Raw genomic sequence first — 6000 nt, forward strand, 5'->3', positions numbered from 1 at the left:
ATTAGGTCCTGATAGGTAAAATCCCAAAGCATCAACTGTAGTTAGGAAAAGCTGAGAGTATTGTTGCACCCTTTGGAATTTCAGGCGCAAAGTGCAAGTGAGTCCCTTCTGAGTACTGATGAAGAGATCTTCCAAAGACTTGGACCCCAGACAAGCTTGGTGTGCTTTTCACTGAACATGAGGATAGACATAATCATTGCATAGAAATTGCCCCCTAACAAATTTCTGTCCACTTTTCCAAGATGTGAACTGCTGCAGCTGTTCAAAGAAAAGGTTGTGAACAGACAGTAACCCTGGTAATGGTAAAAGAGCAAACTGTTAAAGCACTGTGAAGTTATAGCAAGACAATATAGGGTATTATCCCAGAAAGTGCCAGACAAACTTACTCATAGCTGATGCTATCAGCACCACCTCTTACTGCAATTCACACATAGTAAACTCATACTTTTTCTGTCATAGTTAGATTTTATGTTTCTGAAACACATCGTAGGGTGATATTTTTCTTGATTTCTTATGGCCAAAAAAGTCCTGCTGTTAATCCTTGTGATTTACATATCAGTCTGCCATTTAAAAAAAAAGTGCTGTGTAAACAACAGAGAGATTAATATAATACTGTGGGAAATTCTAACCCATTCATGTGCCAAGGTTTCATCAGATTGCTAAAGGCAGGAGCTTTAGCTAGATCTTCAAAATAATTGACACTTCTTTCTCCGTAGGCTTGACTCTGCAAAGTATCAATTGCCTTATATGAAGCCCCCAAATCTCTCCAAACATGAATCAGGTACTCAGCTCCTGGAGCAGTGAACTTCAATATAACAATTTTATCCGGATCCTGCATTTGGTCTCTTAAAACTCCTGTCTTTTGTCATTATAATTTATGCTCTTGTATATTCAGTTTGCAGACATTGTTTCTGTTGATCACTTAAAACTTTGGCATGACTCTGAATAAAACATGCAGCATTTTGTACTGCATACCAGAAGCGGATTAACTAAATGGTTCTTGTGTTCCTAGAAATCAAAATCCAAAAACGTATTTGTGCTTAATCATTAAATATCTATTTAATCAACCATCAAACCATTTAACTATGGGATATATTTAATCAACCATTTTCCAGACCAGAGAAACATAGTTTTCATATGGTAAATTAGTCTGCGTGAGATAATCTGCATTTTTCAGATTTCCCAAGGTGCTTATTTTAAATGGCATAAGGTTTTTCTTTTTTTTTTTTCTTTCATATGGAGTATCACAAACTGCTAGACAAACTACAGCATTGAGCAGTAGAACGTTTCTGTGATGAAATGTGGCAAACAGTGACAAACAGGAAATCTGTGTGCCATTTAAAGACAGATTTAAAAAAACCAATAAAAATCCCCCACACTCCAACCCAGGATCAGGTTGAAACTATTGGGATGATTATCTCCCTGGATGTGAATCTTTGACTCACCTTGTACCAATCTAATATTTTAACTGAAGAATTAAGTTTGATTACAAAAACGACAGGTTTGCACTGGGGAGTCCAGGTTCCCTACAAGGTCTGCTCGTGCCCCTTGTTCCTGACTTTATTTATGGCCGAGGCTGCTAGCTGAGCTCAGTTCTGGGTAGTTTTGCAGTGTGCATAATCACCCTGCAGAAAACAGAATTATTATTCCCTCTGATTAATAATTATTATTGGTTTAATGGAGCGTTATGAAATACAAATTGGAATACATTCATTTCCATGCAGGCTCTCAAAATCAAATGGATCTAACTGTGATGAAGGCAGAGTCTGTCCCTTTGTGGGTCTTTCATCCATCTGTCATCCACTTTGAGAAAGGCTTTCAGGGAGGAAAGAGTGCTGCTGTGGACAAGACATGGGGAGGGCTCCTAACACAGCAGTGCAGCAGGTCTGTCACGTTTCTGGTGGCACCAGGCAGTTGTGCTGCAGACAACATCGTGGATATCCCTGCTTCTGAACTAAGAGCCTGTGTAGGTGAGCTCCCAGGAGACAATGCTGATGCCAATCTCTTCCGTTCCTGACCAAGACTTCTGAGCTTCCCATTCCTCCTGGATCACATTGCCAAAGCCTGCAAATACTACAAAACCCTCTTCTCCTTTCGTCCAAATGTTTTTGCACCCAACTCTATTTTCCACTGGAAAGCCTCCCATTCCTTCTTGCTTCCCAACTCTCATCCTGGTGTCCTGGAACAACCACAAGGCCCCAGTGAGGAGAACCCTTCTCTGTTTAGCCTTTGACCTGTCCCTTCCTAACTCCCCTGCCAGAACTCCTGCCCTAGCCTGCTACTCCTCCTGCTTTGCCCATCCACCTGCTGCTAGTTCCCCACCTCCTACACTCCTTTGCCCTATTCTTGACTGCCATGGCCACCTGAGGATGGTATCTGTCTATGCCATGCCCACCTATTCCCTCCTTCCTGCCCGCCAAGCAAGACTTAGCCCTTCGTCTGATAGCATTTCACAAGAGCAGGCTCCAGATGGGCTTCCTGGGAGTCCTCTCTGAGAGCAATATTAGAAGATGTATTCTGGAAACAAAAAAGGCATGTGAGTAATCCCACTGTAACACTAAAGAAGGCAGGAGGAATTGTGAAAAAGAACAGTGAGGAAAAAAACCCCAAACCAAAACAAAGAGCATGGGTCTAGTCAGCATGGGAAGGGGAGAGATGGAGCTTCAGGACCTGAGAGAAGATAGTGGTGGTATCAAAGACTGAGAGTTCATGTGATCTTGATGAGGGTAGAGTTGAAGGCAAGGAACGGAGGGAAGGAAACAAACATGCTAATGCACACCAGGAAGGTTGTTTCATTCTTGTAATTGTAAGAAACTGTGAGGAAAGGGTAGTAGGAGTCATGTTTTATTTGCTTATAAATAAACTAAACAGTATTATCCTGTGCTGGAAGGGGAATATTCAGCCATGGACACAAGTTGCGGTCTGTGGCATCCAGCAGATCTTGTGTTGGATACCATCACAGGATGTGGATGTGATGCCACTGCCTTTCAAACGAAAAACCATTTGCTTTTCAAAATTGTGGTTAGGAGCCACTGACAAGCCCGGGCAAAGAGGTTTGACAGGCACTTTGCGGACTGTCACAGCCGCTCGTGCTTGGCAACAGCACACCCGCGTTGTGGCACAGCTGCACAAGAGCTTGCAGCCACGTCCCTGTGGCTCGCTGGGGACAGATGATTATCGCCGCTAATCCGCACCAACAGCTGACTCTCGGCTCTTTGTTATGCATCGTGCAATCGCATGACTGCACTCGCTGCATCCATTGTCTGCACCCTGGTTGCCTCTGTAACCCCGGTCTCTGTGGAGAGCTTTCAGATGCTCTGTACACTGTAACTTGCCTTTTTTGCTTATGGCTTCCATTGTCATGACACTAGAGGGTGACAAAGATTCAAACGAGAGCCACAATGAAACCATTAAAACTGGAAACTTGAAATTCAGAGGAATTTTTTTAAAACTGACAAGTCTTCCAGTGGAACAGGCCTAAAGATTCAGAGCTGCTAATGGCATTTTAATAGAAGCTGGTGCCACTTGATGGAAGCTTGTTTGATTTGGACCAACCCTGAAACAGATCGTTTAAAATTAAGAAGGTGATAACAAGATTTTTCTGAGACTTTTCCAGACCAGAGTTGAAAAAAATTGAGTGTTTTGTTGGGTTTTTTTTGAGTGGTCCAAAACATGGTCCAAAATAAAGCAAATTTGAAGTAGTGATGGGAAATCTGTGTTGGTGGAAAGTGTGAATAAAGAGAAGAGAAAAAACACATAATCAAATTTAGGCACGAAAAAGTACCGTTACCAATATGAACAGCAGTTTTCAGTTATAGAATTATATAGAAAAAGAGCACTTTTCTGTATGTAATGCTGTTTACAAATGTGAATATATTGGCTAGGAAGTGAAAAAGGTCCAGTTGCTGCCTTTACAACACTGAGGAAACCAACCTTGTTTTCTGAAACAGTCTCATGATTTGCTACTGCATTTTTATGGGCATACAATTTACATTTCACATGAAAACAGGGTTTGTATATCTATTAGCCACTTGATAACACACACATAGCAAGAGATTCAGGATCAAATCAACCATGTTTTCACTTTCAGACACTGTAGCAATCATGTTAAGCCTTGCATCACTTAAAACATGGTCTATTATGTATGTCAAATATTTAAATTATTTAAAAATAGTAAGAAATGCTCTGCTGAGTTAATTACCTTAGCTTTATTTGCCAACTCCAAGTAATTTTTGAGTGAAATTTTCATGATATTACCAGCTCCCAGGGTCTTATCATGAAATTTGGTAGAAACTGCAATGTACTGGCACTAAGAAGCGTGTAAATATCGGCTTTCATGTCTACAAAATATTTCCAGGCTGCAAGACAGGGAAAAGGAATGGAAAAGAAATAAATCTAAATTCAGCCTCTGAACTACAATGGAAAGAGCTTCCCTTTGTTATTTTAAAATGTTATTTTAAATTTTATCATTATTTTAAAAATGTTTAGGCAGTCTTGTGATGTTTGGGCTCTTATTCACCACTCTCAGGGCTTGCTGTTGGCAATACAGTCTGCAAATGGCACCAGTCCGTGCTAGCGGGATTGCTGACTGCAGTGAGGAATCTACCCCACCCTTCAAAATGAGCAAAAGACATGTAAACCCCTTTCATGGAAACTTTGGGAAGAAATAAGAGATTTGGTTAAAGATTGTGGCTGCTTTAAGGACTTGGCCAAAAGCAATGATGTTTAGTGGTCAGAGTAAGACACAGACTGTAATATCTGCTGTTGCCAGAACAAAGCCAGCCCTTCACCTAACAGACCAGAAGTGCTGTTGCTCTCCCCTATCCCCCTGCACAAGAGCCCTCCTGGATGATGTATCATTTTTAGGCAGATAGGTTGGGATGCCATTTTTGTGGCATCTGTGCACAAGAAAAGTAAATATAAAAGAGAAGGTGTGTTTTTCCCAAGGGAGGAGGAAAGCCCCACACAGACTCTAATGTACGTGTTCTCCACTCTGGATAAACCCGTGGGAGAGGGAGGGTCACCTCCTTTGGGGCTTCATGTGCTTGTTGAGTGAAGCAAAGAGGGCAGGACATTGGTGTAGGACATGGGACTGGGAGAGAGACACTTTGCACACTTTAATAGTCCACCTTTTGCTCCAGTTTTCTCCCTAAACTTGTATTCCTACTTTAAAAACTTCTGTAATGTGTTTTGAGATCTCTATGGTCCAACAGAAACACCGGTAAAAGTGGAGATGAAGAAGTTGCTGTCGTAGATGTGTAGATGAACAACAAGGCCTGAAGTCATCCAGTCTAACTGCAGGTGCTCAGCCACCATGGATGTGTTTGGGCTGTAGCTGCCTTTGGTCCCCAGATAAGCAGTGGCTGGAGAGGTACTGGAGTCTTTGGGCTTGAACTGGCCCTTCTGCCCAAGTCTGTCATTTGCCTTTGTGCCATGTTTTCCACTGAAAGAGACACCAGAAAGCATTCCAAAGAAAATATGTTTTATAACAGTTGCTTTATGCAATCTTTTCAGTGTTCCAACAGCCCTGACTGAACCTCAGTGGTAAAAAATGAGGAGGGAGCCACCCCCCAGTTAGTTGGTCTAAGAGGAAGAGAGGGAGTTTCTTTCACACAATGCAAGGACTCAGCCCTGGCAAAAGCAGGCAATGGCAATTAGATCACCACATAGATGGTTCATATGGCCACTGGTGGTTTTGGTGCAGAAAAGTGGAATAACACTAATGCACTCAAGATGCTGTCCAGAGAAAACAATCTACATCAATGCCTCAAAGACTGTGTCCAAGGGAATATAATTGGAAGTCAATGAAAAGGGAAGTAACCCAAAGCACAGGACAGGTGGAGAGCATCTGATTTTGCTGTGGGATCTGAGGATCTGCTTGTATATGCAGGACACTCAAAAGAACTGTAGGTGAGAGATACCAAAAACTCCCATGGTTAAAATAATACTGTTGAGTACAATAGAAAGGTATTTGTGTTTGTTTTGCTTGCAACTTTTTTG

The sequence above is a fragment of the Corvus cornix genome, chromosome 2 (genome assembly GCF_000738735.6).
Source record: "Corvus cornix cornix isolate S_Up_H32 chromosome 2, ASM73873v5, whole genome shotgun sequence".
Classification (NCBI taxonomy): Eukaryota; Metazoa; Chordata; class Aves; order Passeriformes; family Corvidae; genus Corvus; species Corvus cornix.